General features: G+C 30.7%; 2 protein-coding genes across 3 annotated transcripts in view; one reads left to right on the top strand and one right to left on the bottom strand.

Moving 5' to 3' along the window:
- LOC140437738 (uncharacterized) overlaps positions 1-14,263 on the bottom strand; it is a 223,068-nt gene that overhangs the window by 24,105 nt on the left and 184,700 nt on the right. The window lies entirely within an intron of this gene.
- The window catches only part of LOC140436277 (sulfotransferase 1E1-like), a 30,874-nt gene continuing 19,499 nt past the window's right edge, over positions 2,889-14,263 (top strand). The window contains exon 1 of one of the 2 annotated variants that reach the window (XM_072524984.1): positions 2,889-2,978. The gene's annotated coding sequence lies outside the window, so the exon portion shown is untranslated. Of the gene's footprint in view, positions 2,979-3,547; positions 3,565-14,263 lie in introns of those variants that run through there. The other variant, XM_072524985.1, reaches the window with a different exon arrangement.

Raw genomic sequence — 14,263 nt, 5'->3', positions numbered from 1 at the left:
TCTAAATATTTTGCAACTGTTATCAATTTCAATGCATAATCTACCATATTTGATTTTAAATTTTGATTATACTTTCCAAAATATAGAATTTCTCTAAACTTGGCTTGCTCTAATTCACCCCAATAATAATTTAACAATTTATTTTCAAATGTTTGAAAATTATCTAAATCATTCTCAATACTAGCAAACCAAGTTGCTGCATTGTCATTTAATATCATTCTAATATAATCTTTAATATCATTAATATTATTCACAAATCTTAATTTATGTTTTAAACTATTTATGTATACTCTAGGATGCAAATTTTTTATATTACCAGAGAATTTAATCCCAGTCTCATTTGTTAAATTTAAGTAAGGTCTCCCTATGTCTCTCATTTGTGAAATATCATCTATTCTCTGTTCCACATTTCTTATTTGATTACTATTTATTTGGATATTTTGTTGTATATCGTCTAATTTTTCTTCTGTGTTTCTCCTGTCTTCGTTAATTTTTACTTCTAAGTTACATTTCTGTAACTCTATTTTCTGTTCTATATCTATTTTATTATCTTGAATAATCCTCTTTACTTCTGTCCTCTCATTGTCTATCCTTTTCTTGTAGTCATTCCGTATACTTTTTATTTCATTTGCTACTTTTTTCTCTGCAGCTTCAAGTTTTTTATCCATTTGTTTTTCCATTTGTTTTACAATTTTATTATTATTATCTTCTATTTTCTTTTCTAATTTTCTATAATTCTCTTCCAATTTCTGTTCCATTTTTTTCATGTCTTCTTTGACTTCTTGTGAATTCTGTTCCATTTTTTGTTCTATTTTTTTCATGTCTTCTTTGACTTCTTTTGAATTCTCTTCCAATTTTTTTATGTCTTCTTTGACTTCTTTTGAATTCTCTTCCAATTTTTTTATGTCTTCTTTGATTTCTTTTGAATTCTCTTCTATTGTCTTGTTCATCTGCATCATTAATGACATCAAAGCTGCCATATTGACATTTTCCTCTCTTTCTGGATTCATTTCTGCAGTATCTTGTGGAACTTGAACTAAAATCTCCTCTTGTACAGGTTGTGTTTCTACTTCTACATCTTCTTCATTCTTTTTGCTTCCTGTACCTTTCTTTCCTTGAGACATTTTGAGACTTTACTTGTTCAAATATAATTAAAATTAAAATCTATACTTTTTTCTTTCTACTGATAATTAATTTAATTATATGAGAGCACTTATCTTCCCAAACTAATTCTTTTAAATAGAGAGCCACCGCGTTGGGTGCCAAATTGTTATGATGTGTTTTTTGTTTGAATGATGAGCAATGAGTATTTTTAATATTATATATATATAGGGTTTTTATCGCGGTTCTCAAAGAATTAGCTTGTAAGTACTTTTTTAAATTATCTTTATTATAACTATTATGAAACACACATATATATCTAACCTAGTCAATGTAAATTTAAAATAAACTATCTTTAAACTGATATTCTTATAAAAACTAATTAAATTCTATAGACAATCTAAAATTTAAACAAACTATCTTCAAAATTGAAATTGTTATGACACTAACTAAATTATATTAACAAAATTTTGTACCTTTCTTTCACTGAATGCCTAAATGAACTGTTTTCAACTAAGTATATAGATTCTAATCACCACTGAATGTCTTCGTACTTCAGTTATCCTTGTTTTTTGTGAAATTACTTTTTCCAATTATCAGCTTCTACCAATTTAATATATAGTTTTCTTCACCAGCATGTATACACCACCAGCAAACAGCATTTATATTTATTCTTTTCAATATACCAATATCCAATTATTATAAGTTGATTTATACTAATCTCCAACCATAATATAATTTAATTTCTTCCAATATACTTTTTTTAATCTTCAATAATTATTTGTGTATAATTATAAATGTGCATTAAATTATATGCATAATTTTTAATCTTCATTTAACTCACTATATTAAACAATTTGACTATTTGTACCTGATTCACTGATTCCAAATAACTTTCATATTTCTTACTAAACTTTTCTGACTGACTTCTTGAAAATTTTGTACAATTTACTTCACTAACTAACTTTCATAATAAACTGCTTGACTTCTGACTAAAAACTTCTAAAAACTTCTGAACAATTGACTTCACTAAGTAAATGTATCTATCTTCTAACTAACTTTCATGATAAAACTGCTAAAAACTGCCATCTTGAATCCAAATCACGGGTATTTATATGTTTTTTGGATTTCTAGAACCATCTCGTAAGATATCATGTTCCAATTTGTTCTATCAAATACTTGTCTGAATTTTCTGGAACAAACCATTTCGCAAACATGGCCATCTCCGGAGATCCAGAGAATTCCATTCTTTTCTATTAATAATTTTGTTGACATTTAGGCTTTTCAGATCAGAATATATAATTAAATTAGTAACTAACACTCTAATTTAATAAAATACACATTTCAAACAATATATTATTATAATAACCCCACTTATATTCGTATTATGATTCTTAATTTGACACTTGGAGTATGTATAGTTGGTTGCCTAGGCACATGGCTCACTTAAATCTATTTACAAAATTAAAATTACTAAATAAAACTTTTTACAATTATTATATGCTAATTTATTAAAAATGCCCTCACATAAATATATTTTTATTAAATTCTCTAGTATATAACTTATTTAAAACAACCAAATATCTAATATTATGTAGTATATAACTTATAAATTATTTTCTATAAACCCTAATCGTCACAATATATATATATATATATATATATTGTTATGTTTCTTCTTTCCCAACTAAAGAAAAATAAATAAAAAAATCCATCGAAATAAAATTTTAAGATATCAATATAAACAAATTGTATATAGTAATTTAAGATAAGATTTAGTGTAGATAAGAATAGAAATTTGTTTGGCAAACGACCTTTTTCCGTTTCAAACAAAATTATCAAAAAACCTTTGTTTAGAATTAGAAGACATTTTACCTGTAAGTTAATTTTTTCATTGTTTGTATAATCGAGTATTAAATGACCATATTCTAATCTTTTGAAATATGTATAAATTGTGTATTGACAAAACCAATTTTAAAGTAAGCTATTTAGTTTTTCTCTGAAACCGAAATTAGGCTTTTCCAAAATCATGGTAAACACAATTTGAGCTTTTGATTGGACGGTCGTTTTTAAATGGGAATTTGTGAGCCGATCATAAAAACGGGAGACGTTAGTTATAATTTGGTCATCGAAGGAAACAGTCGTTTGTCTCAAGATAGGGTGTGGTTCGTGAGTTGGATACGGGCATTGTGAAAATAATTGAATAGTTTTGCGGAAGGAGATAGCAAGTAGATTGAAAGAGGTCCTTGTATCTACCGTTGGCATTTTGTGAAGATTTGTGAAAGTAGTTTTACGGCATCAAGTTGACAAAAGGAGGTCCTTGTGTCATCAATAAGTAGTTGAGTTTTTAGAGAAGTGCATCAGGTGTTTTTGGTTAGTGCAGCAGGTTTGCAGAGACGTTAGGAAGGAGCCTAGGTGCCAAAAAAGAGAGATCACATCGTTGAGGAGACTGGATTTTTCTGGGTATGTTCCAACAAACAACTCAATAAGAAAATAAGCTGTAAGTGTTTTATACAATTGAATTTTATATCTGTGAAGGATCGGTTTGACATCATGGTCATTAGCATTCAAATTTAAGAACTGAGGTTTTGTTAGGCTAATCAAAAGTTTAAAGTTTTGTTGTTTTTTTGTTTCAAGTAAAGAAAATTTTAAGTAAAATTGGTTTTTCACGTAATATAAATGTATGTAGATTTAAAATCTTATTATTATAAAAATTTGATTTATTTTCTTGTATGCTGATTGACAAGATAACGACAGAATTTGATTATTGTTTTATTCGTTCATATAAAATAAAGAAACGTAAATTTTTTTAATATAATATTTTTTTTATTCTTATCTTTCTTCTCTATCCCGATAAAAGACAACTAGAAAATCTTTGAATCCATCGAACACAGGTAATATAAGGAGTTTATTTTACTTTTGATAACAAATAAGTTATATTTTTTTTATTGGCTCAATAAACTAAGATTAAAGTCAAGAGTAAGTTAAATATACAGAGAGTAACAAAAATAGTAACAATACTAACAAATTCTACAAAAATCGTATAAGTTAAAAATGTATTAAATTACTTATTTCGTCATAACTAAAAAATCGGATGAATTGCCACTGTCTGCTCCAATATAGTAATCTAATGTAGTAGTTATCCACCAGGTGTTTCATAGCTTGTCTTTTAGCACTGCAGAAGCAAGTTGAGGAAAGTATTTTTCCACCTAAACAGTGAATCAGATTACCTGGCACAGTTGGTCCTTGTTCAACACAGATTCGTATTGGTTGGTCAAAGAAGCCCTTCGGCTTGCTTGTGACACATGATATATTCCAGTTCGTAGGTGTTATATTTTTATCACAGTTTCTTTTTCATTGATGGATTATGTTGAAGTTCTTTTCTAATAGTATGTTTTTAAGTTTTGGTAAGGAGATTCTTGATCGCAGCCTACTTATGTCTCTACCAGCAATTTCAACGTGAAGGCGAAGTGCAGGATTGGTAATAATTTTTCTATACCCAATGACAAGTGCATGTTCTCGATAGATGTATAAAGGAGCCATGTAACTCACTGCATGTAGGAAATAAGTAAGCGTGGTCTTGATTTTGTCTGATCTGATATTGTTCGTACCGCTTGATTGAATTAGATATCTGGAGTGTGGGCTGCTGAGCCCAGGGCCTTCGATTTAAATGTTGACGCTGACAAGCCATATGTGATATTACACAACTTATTCATTTAGGAAAGTTAAATAAAAAATGGTATTTAAACATATTAATTATTAAATATTATTACATACATAAAACAGTGTGAATTGCTAAATGGAAATTATAAAACGATGGTTAAACATATACAACTAGAAAAACAATTAAATATCTTTCTTCGGATTAATGTTTTTTTTTATTTCATCAGCTACTTTCTTCTTAAAGATATTTGTCCATTAAGATGGTCTTCATGTGGTTTCAATGTATTTTCTAAATATGTGGCAAATCTCTCTGCCTTTTGCTTACTGCTTCTAGCCCGGCTACTATCTTCAAGTTTAATGGGTTATTGGTCTTTTTAGCATTTTTGTTGCGTTCCATTAAGAGTACTTAGTGCTGCTGTCATCCGTAAACTCTCTTAGGTAAGAACTGATTGACTTATTTTTTATGATTTGAATCTCTCTTTTAAGTTTTTGTTTAGCATTGGTTTTTTTTTGGCTAGCATTGTTCAAATTTGTTTTATCTTGAGAAGCTCTGGTTTGTTGCCACCTTTCTTTAACTAACTTTTTAATTTCTTTAGGATAGTTGGTTCCTCTTACTTTTGATCTTAGACTAGGAGTGTTTTCCCATGCTGATTTTGGTATATTTAATATTCTCAACCCACAACGCTGCTTCCTGATCTAATTGTTTAAGTTTTGGTTCGATTGGAACCAAAATTCATAGAGGCTTTATATAATCACAAAGTTTTATTTGATAAATCGCAGTTGCCATTAATAAGAAAAAATTAGGAAATTTCCTTAATTAAAATGCAGGAATCATAGCAAACGATTTATGGCAAAAGTAATAATGTAAAACAATTGAAAAAATGATTCAAAATATGAAAAACGAATTAAAAAAGAAAACAGATATGAAAGCAACTGGAAATAAAAAAATTATTTTGAAAGATTGGGAAAAAAATTGCTGGACATTATAGATAAAGATGAGAAAAACGAAACATTGCATAAAATTCCTGGAGCGGCGACAACGTGATTGAAGACATTGGAAAATGTAGAAATGCAAAAACCAGCGAAGACAAGGCACGTTTTAGTCAGACCTCTTCCTCCTTCCTCTTATATTACACCATCATAAGCAAAAATAAATAAGCTGGAAGGGCAAGAAACAGATGAGACTGCAAAATTATGCACAGCAGATCTACAAAGACTGGTTCTTCTTGAGCAGTTAAAAAGCTACGTCAAAGTCTACTCGAAACCCAAGGTCCCGAAAGCAAAGGTCCCGAAATTTCAACTTCTTTATATTTAGATAAAATATATACAATGGTATAAATTATGAAATATAATATATTTTTAAGGTACACACCCTGTATATTTTTATTGGTTTCAACAGTTTTTGAATATAATTTTGAATTTATAACTATAACAATTTATATAATTAAATGTTTAGTTGGTAAATTAACATTTTGATATCTTCCGTATCCTCCGTTGGAGTCCCCTTCTCATAACATTTTCAGCGTCATTTTCTAAATTGTATTACTCTTCTCCTTCGTCATTCATGACATCTTCTTCTTCATCGACAGGAAGTGTATGATTTAAATACTTTGATATATTATGAAGTACAGCACAACTAATAATAACAGATGCAACTCTGTCTAGTTTTACTCTAACTATATATTGCAAAATTGGAAACCTTCTCTTCAGTTGGCCAAAGCACCTTTCGATTATGACTCTTTCTTTCATGAAAAGTGTGTTAAACTCAATTTCTTCACGAGTTTCGAGATTACTGTATGGCGTCATTAGCCAGCGTCTGATTCCATAACCAGAATCACCTAATAATACCATATTATTATGCCGCATATTATTCATTTCGACATAAATTGCAGAATTCTTTATTATCCTACTGTCGTGTACTGACCCAGGCCACTGAGCGTCTATGGAAGTAAATTCTTCTTTTGCATTACATGTTGCCTGTCCATTTATGCTAAAGTAACCTTTTCTGTTATAGTATTCGTCACCATGCTCAGATGGTTTCGGAATACTTACATGTGTACAATCAACAGCACCAAATGCACAAGGAAACTGATCCTTAGCAGTCCACTCTTGTTGTGCTTCAGCAATATTATTTAAAGGAAAACGTAACCAAATATGTGATTTTTGAATTATTTTAGTCGAAACAAATTTCACAGTTTTATTCACTGTTGTTCGATGAACACCTTCATTCTTGCCAACTCCAATTTGAAATCCAGGATCACTTAAAAATCGAAGAAATATCTGCATTTTTTGTCTGGGATTTAATGCTCCTCCCCTTGTTTCTCCAGTGTCTTCAAGGAAATTTTCTGCTAACCACTCCACATGAATTGTCGAAAAACGATATAAATTATGACATACCTCATCCCGACACTCACTTCGTTGAGAATAATATTTTCGACGTCTGATGTTTATAAATTGAGCCATTTTTAAACGTGTTCGATTAAAGTTGTATACAAGACTAATTTTTAAGCTGCACATTACTTGGCTTGAAAAATTCAAAGTTGTTACTTTAAAATTTCAGTAAATGCTGTAGTTTATTCACATCTAAATAAGCTTTTACTACAAAAAGACAGAGCATACTTAAAACAAACAGAATAAACTTATAAGTTTAAGCTACGACTTAATATTATTCACAAAAATGTTAGCTTTTGCTACGAAAAAGGTACTTCAAGTGCATACTACAATTTTATTCACACTGCCCATTATGTTTTATTTTTCTAAAATGGAACAGCGAATTTTTAAATACTGCATGTATTATAGATTTGTGTGGGCTTTGAGTAATATACTTTAAGGCCAAATAAACTGTAAAGCTTTAATTGATTTCTTGTTTACAATAGAGACTGAAATATTCTTAGAATCAAACAATGCAATATTTATTTTTATTTTAATTTTATTAACATTTAAAACGCACATAAAATTGATTTGCTTTGTTATTGAAGGAGCCATTTATAGTTATTTAACCAACAAGTGTATTAAAGGCGATTAACAATTGAGATATTTTAACGCGTGAGCGAAGCGAGCGCGTTAATGTTTGAGATTGTTAATCGCCATTTTAATTCACGAGTTAGTTACAAAACTTTTCCGTCGACCGTACTTTTCAGAAATAAAGATATCTTAGTTTAAATATTTATTTACTTAACGATAAACAACAATTTTTTCAGCTTTCATTGACTTTATTCAAAGTTTCCTTAGTGGTAGTTTTATTATAGTCAACATTAATATTCGAAATGGTGCAATTACTGAAATTAAAGGAAGATATTGATAAATTATTATCTGCTGTATAGCATTTTGACAAATTTACATTTAAGTCTTCTTGGAACTCTGTAAATTCTGTTATAGAAGAAGTTAAATTCTGGTAGAGTTAAATTAAACTCTTCGTCAATATCCATCCATTGATTTTTCAAATACACAGAATTTTAAACAATAAAGTAAATAATGACATACAATGACAGATAGTACTAACAGCGGCTACTTCATTTTAAATTAATTTTTTAGTGGTAATATAAATAGGTATATGTTTAGTTGCCTACACCACAGGTCACTGCCAATCACAGAGCGTTTAATTAATTTATGCAAGCAATGTATGTTGTGTTGCCTATAATAAAATCGTTCATTAATAGAAAATCATTCATTAATAGGGGTCATTAATCAATGATTTTGAGGATGTTAAAATTGATCATAAATGGACGGTCGACGGAAAAATTATATATGTATATATAAGGCTGTCGACTAGTATTTTACTTAATCTCGTTCCAAGCTAACGTTTATTTTTTCCTTAATTTTTTTTTATTATTGAGAACTGGTAGCAAGTAGTAGTTTTCGTCATTTAACCGTAAACATAAGTAAATATTAGATGCCTCCTTTTAAATCATTTATTGTCATACCTATTTGCACTTTGACGTGCCAGGTACCATTTAAAAATTTGTTATATTTAAAAAAAATATTTGAATTATTTAAAAAACTTTTGACAAAAAAATATTTGCGCATTTGTTTTTAATGTACATTTAAAAATATTTAAACCAACACGTGGTGATCGTAATCTTCAATAATCTGATTTTTTCTCATAAATAAATAAATATAGCCTTTATTTCCAACAGGCTTACACGTAATTACTGGAAATATAAGAATAACCGAATAAATTAAAAACGAATGATTAGCAACACTTATACTAAAAAGAAAATTTAAATTATGTTTTATTTTATACAAAATTGCGGTATGCTACAAAAAGTTATTGTTCCTATGAATTTTAATTATCGTTTAATGAGAATTATGTCGGAATGGAGAAGTTTATAGTGTCTCATGCCCAGAACTATTTATGCTTATTTTTTCTAATTTCTGAAAAATTTATGCACTAAAAATCACAAAATTAATTTTTTTGATAATTAGCTGCTGCGAAAACGCAACACTCGGCAGTTAGGATGTAAAAAAAATTTAAATACGTTGTTTGGAGTGTTTTGTTAAATCATATTATAAGAGTTTTAAATAAACTGACATTAAAATAATATTTAAAAATTATTACGTATTACTATGAAATTTATTAAAACATTTTGCATGTAAGGCAACCTTACATTTAATACATTTTTTATTGGTTGTTGAGTGACAAAGGAGACATCGGGTTCGTTTTTCTTGGGTAGAAATAAGATGGTCAATGTTGACGAATCGAACATCGTGTGTAATGTTGTTTATGGAACATTGAGATGAACCAGGTCTTCTTGGAGGAGTTCCGAACATCGTCAACACAGGCCAATACCATTTCTTGGATCTTATATTTGTTCTGTAATAGGCAACATTTTGATCCATCCGATCAGTTCCTCCCGTATTTTCGCCCGAATAAGATGTGGTTGTGTTACTTTGATTTTTTTGCTTCGGGCTAAGGAGTATCTGGTAATTCGATGCCAAAGTAACTACGCTGTTGTCATTCCACCTACAGAAAAGCACCTAATTTTTCTCGTCGTACCAATTTTCGTATAATTTTTTTAAATGTTTCACTAAATGTACACTTTTCTGCTTTCTTAGATCGTATGGTTCCTACATAACCTATTCCCTTCGATGTTAAAAAATCAATTAGTTTCATAGAGGTGAAATAATTATCAGCATATAAGCAATGAGACATCGCATTGAATTTTAGGAATAAGTTAAGCAAACTGCAATATTATTCCACCTCCAAAGCTAAATTCTTTTTTGTATTCATTGGATTTTCCCTTGGCTCCTTAATAAATATTGAAATCTATGAGGTAACCAGATTTTTTATTCCAACAAAACTATTTATACCCAAAGCGTATGGGCTTGCCTTTTATATGTTGTCTCATACCATGACGTCCAAAGTATGGTATCATGGCCTCATCCACGCTAGATTCGGTTTCCTATACAGTGTATTCAAAAAATGATTTGCGGAGATTTTCAAGACACCGATAAATTTTGTATGTTTTGTCTGACAGATCTATGTTTAGGTTATCTTTAAAATGGTAGAGGAATCTTATAATGGTTTCAAATCGGTTACAATGCATATTACTTGAAATCAGTATATTTTTAACGTCATCAGATTCTTCCTAGTACATGCGTCTTCTTGAATTCGTACTGTACTCACTAACTAGTAAAATCCCTATAAAGGCTTTTAACTCGTTTACTCCAAATTCTAAAGTAGTACCTTTTTGAAGAGCATAACGAACTTTCTCCTTTACAATATTTGTTAAAAGCTCTTCATTGAAAAAAAATCAAAGATCTGTAAAGGAGTAAGTGGTCGTGAATAAAATGAAAGAGTGTATGTGTTCCATTGAGTTTTCAATATCGAAATAAAGGGAATTTTCATCTGGTACATCTCCCTGAATCCATTTCCTTGGTAGGAGAGTTACACTTTTGGCACAAATCTTAGTAGATGCCTCTTGAATATCTTAAATTTCTTTATTTTGTGTCTGTATTTCTGTCTCCATCTCAATCTCTTTCGTATCTTTTTCCTGAACTTGCGTCACACTTTAAAGATCTGCCTCTTTTTCATATAAATTTATATTATCTTCGTCGAGCCTTCTTTCTTCTTCTTGTTGAATTACAGCCTCTGATTTCGTATCCAACATATTTTTGTTTAAGTTATTGAATGTTCCTCCACAGTCTTCATCTCCATTATCTTCATCAGTCAATTCAGTGAGGTCAGGAGGTACTAGGAAAACATCTGCACTGGAAGCCGACTCCATAAGGTTCGATTCTTCAAGCATGGACATAATTTTGTGTGCCCTTGATTCGTAAAAAAACTAATATTACTAGTACGAGCAAAACTGGTCGAGCCAAGTTGATTTTTATTTCTCCATCTTATTTTCACCGTATTTTTTCTTATTTCACCAGAACAAAAATGATTTTATGTACTAATAATATGCCTTGTGTCCAGTGTTTTGCGACATTTGCGACAACATTAATAACTGGGCAGTTGTCCCAATTAGAAATAATAGCACTTACTTGATAGATATAATCTTTTTCAATGATTTAACAATACGTTGCTACCAAAAACCAAATTTTTATCCAGTTAATTTATACATGAACGACTTACTACTAACTAAAAACACATGTTTACAGAATTCAAAATTAACCTACAACCTTCAATATGCCATCTGTTAATACGAGTAGAAACCTAAATTTTCCCATTAAAACATACATTGGAAACTGTTGTGAAATAAATCTGAACTTTGATTTCCCGAATAAGTCATGTCATTTTCATATGATGTAATAGAAATGACCAGAGACATAAATCTATCAAAGCGGACCAAACACAATATCACGACGACCAGTACACTCTTTCCAGGAAGTGGTCCCTCTCTTCAAGACTGAAGAGAGAGACCATTAGAGATAATATAAACAGCCTTAACTATTATGTGCCAATTGCCACCCTTTTTAAGAGATTGAACCTTTAGGGCTTAAAGTCTGAAAGTCTTTCCTTTGAAAATAAAATTGAACTATCTCTCCGATTTTCATACTATGTACAGGAATGAGGATATAAACAGTGGAAAGTTTTCAACTTGTTTCTCTGTATTTCATTTCATATTTACTGCGCAGTCAAAATAATTTTTGCGTTTTCTTAAATAAATTCTGTTTTATTACAAGTTTTAAATTAAATGCTATGGCCCTATTCAATTTTAATGTTTACGACATACAAACATCGAAAAAAAAAACAACATTGTATTTGATTCATATAGTAAGGAACCTTGAAATAAAAAAAATTATTTCTGCATAGATAAAATCAATTACCTAACGTCTAAGTCGAGTATGTTTACATGTTAAGTTAAATTTCATGAATTAATTATTATTTTCATAAGATTTAATTACATATTATATACATTTTAGACATTTCACACCAAGGTTTTTATACTTTATTAGATCAATAATATAAATATCCTTATTTGGTAAATATATTTTTTTATTTTTAAACGATTTAATCAAAGCGTTTTTAATATACTATCTTCAAAACTGCTGTTCTCTTGTTTAAAAACTGACCGCTAATGCATTTATGCCACCTAAGGTACATTTACTGGGGCGTCTGTTGCGATCATCGTTGAGCGATCGTCGCTGAGCAATGATCGCTAAGTGATAATCGCAAACGGAGTGTTTTTACTGAAGAGATGATTTGATTTCGTTGTCCGTTGTCTAGTGAACAAGTGGTTTTGTTGCAGCGATGAGAGTATGTAAAAGAGAACAATTATTGTTAAAATTCCTGCTAGAATAAATAATAGAAGACAAAGAAATGTTAAGTGTTCCAAGATTAGAAAAACATGCAATATTTAAAAGAAGACAAGAAGAAGGATACTTCAAAATTTTGATAAACACCATTTATTAGGAAATAATGTTAAGTTTCCACAGTTCTTCCGTTTGAATGAACTACAGTTTGATTTTTTGTTAAAAACAGGATATGAAAAAGTCGTCTACAAACTGTATTCTATATCCAGTGTCTCCAGAAGAGCATCTCTCAAATAAAAAACTTTTAAAATCACATGCACAAACCACTACAGTCGCTCAGCGTTTGCGACTGTGTCTGCTCTCGGACCATTCGTCAACGATCAACGCTAGCGGCTCCAGCGACAGACACTTCCGTCACAACGGCGCCGATCGCTCAGCGATGATCACAACAGACGCTCCAGTAAAAACGTACCTTAAAGGTACGGTTTCGTTGGTGCGGCTCGCGACTTTTCGCGAAAGAAAAACAATCCAAACGAGAGAAAAAAAAACACAATCCTATAAATAAAATAAAGCGCTATCAAGTTTATTTTTAAAGATGTTAACACTAGTTGCCGATATGGTGTCTTGATCCAAATTGTTCCAGATATTAAAGATTCTATTTGGCAAGAAGTTCACCCTGGACCTAGCAGTAGTTTGTTCTCTCTTTAATTAGTATCGATGGCCTCTTAATCCTTCGTCTTGATTCAAAGTGAATATGGTGTTTAGGTTCCCAAAATTATGTTTTAAAATACGGAAGGACATAATTAGATCACCTCGAAGACGTCGCTGCTCGAATGTCGTAAGGTGAGCCATGGATAATCTATCTTCATAGTTAGGTCTTACACGGCCGTATGCCAGTCTTGTGGCTTTACGCTAAACATTTTCAAGTAGGATCTTATCGCGAATGAGATCTGGATTCCACACTGGTCCAGAAAACTCAAGAATAGGTCCAACGTATATTGAGTAAAGTTTACTAACAGAAGTTAGAGATATACGTGTAAAACATTTACGGATCAAAAACAGTTTCGAGTTTGCACGTTTACATACCGACACTATGTGATTAGACCAATTTAAGTCACTATTAATCATCACTCCGAGATCATTGTGGGAGGTTACCGAGTTTAAGGGATGTCCATTAATAAAGTACGTCAGTGATGGGTTATTTTTGCCGATATGTAAAACAACGCATTTTTCAATGTTAAGCAGAAGTAACCATTCTGAGGACCATTTGAATATTGCGTCAAGATCTTGTTGAAGAACATGTTGGTTAATAGTTGGATTCACATATAATTTCGTGTCATCAGCGTAAATGGAAACCTTAGTGGATACGATGAGCGGAGGATCACTAGTGTAGACACAAAATAGTAGCGGTCCAAGTACTTATCCTTGTGGGACTCCACTCTTGACTGGCTTATCTAGTGAGTGGTTTTCCCCAACACGAACCCTGAAGTATCTGTCGGATAGAAAATCTTCAATCCAAATGTTTAATTTTCCGCGGATACCATAGTGATCCAATTTAGCTAGTAACACGGTCAAAAGCTTTGGAGAAGTCTAAGTAGACTACATCGACAGGATTCCAATTGTTTAAAGATTCGTTATTCGAAGAACATAAAGACCCGTCAGCTTTTTGAAGTAACGGTATGGAGACTTTAGAAGATAAAGATGTACGAATGTACCGATAAACTTTTTTACTATTACCATTACTACTATTACTATTATGCAGGAAAGTGGTCACTGACTGGACTTTTACTTTATTTAAAAT

Source organism: Diabrotica undecimpunctata, chromosome 3 (genome assembly GCF_040954645.1).
Source record: "Diabrotica undecimpunctata isolate CICGRU chromosome 3, icDiaUnde3, whole genome shotgun sequence".
In the NCBI taxonomy this organism is placed as follows: domain Eukaryota; kingdom Metazoa; phylum Arthropoda; class Insecta; order Coleoptera; family Chrysomelidae; genus Diabrotica; species Diabrotica undecimpunctata.
The sequence above is the reverse complement of the archived record's forward strand: the minus strand, read 5'-3'. Positions and strand labels throughout refer to the sequence as shown.